The sequence below is a fragment of the Otolemur garnettii genome, unplaced genomic scaffold, assembly GCF_000181295.1.
Source record: "Otolemur garnettii isolate 467f Iridium unplaced genomic scaffold, OtoGar3 scaffold00025, whole genome shotgun sequence".
In the NCBI taxonomy this organism is placed as follows: Eukaryota; Metazoa; Chordata; class Mammalia; order Primates; family Galagidae; genus Otolemur; species Otolemur garnettii.
The window spans coordinates 13,476,319-13,476,974 of NW_003852420.1; the positions used below are offsets into that span (position 1 = coordinate 13,476,319).

The following is a 656-nucleotide window of genomic DNA, read 5'->3' on the forward strand; positions in this document are numbered from 1 at the left end:
CGGGACTGGCCAGCCTCCGGCTCCCACAACGGGCTAGTTCAGAAGCCGGCACGGCTCGCCCCCGGCCCCGACCCGGCGCCCTCTGCCCCTTCCGCTCCCAGCCGGGCACGGACCTGCGCCACCCGCGAGGGCTGGAAGGCACTGGAAGCGCCGCCGGGGGCTGCCCAGAGGCCGGGCCCCCAGCTCCACTTTGCGCAAACTTGTTTTTCTAAGGTCAGCGCCGCGAGCTGGCTACATCGTCCTCTTAAGGTGGACCGGGGAAATTGTGGCCGACCTCCCCTCGCCTTCAGACGCCCGCCGCGGTTAGTCCGGCTTCCCGGGGGCCAGAGGCTGGAGGCGGCGAAAGAGTCGGGGCGTGAGCGGCGGGGGTGGCGGAGTGTCTGCCTTTGGCCCCTCCCCGAGTGGCCCTGCCCCTGAGCCCCAAAGCTGAATGCCCCTCTCGGGAGGGGTGGGGGTGCGGGCCAGAGGGGCCCGAATCTTTCAGGGCTGGGCCGAGGTGAAGGAAAAGCAGGAAGTAAGTGAATGTAGGGGGAAGGGGAGAGGAAGAGAGTGATGGTACAAAAATAGCGTGTGTGTAGGAAGGACTTCAGTACTGCCTGGAAAAGAGGCGCAGGGAAGAGAGGGAGCGGGAAGGGGGCTGTCGCTGGGAAGGGCCA

The 656-nt window shown here is 67.4% G+C and overlaps 1 protein-coding gene across 1 annotated transcript in view; it reads right to left on the bottom strand.

The window, feature by feature from the left end:
* The window catches only part of SIRPA (signal regulatory protein alpha), a 43,954-nt gene extending 43,508 nt beyond the window's left edge, over positions 1 to 446 (bottom strand). The window contains exon 1 of the mRNA XM_012804178.2: positions 114 to 446. The gene's annotated coding sequence lies outside the window, so the exon portion shown is untranslated. The remainder of the gene's footprint in view (positions 1 to 113) is intronic.
* Between the last annotated feature and the right edge of the window lie 210 nt (positions 447 to 656).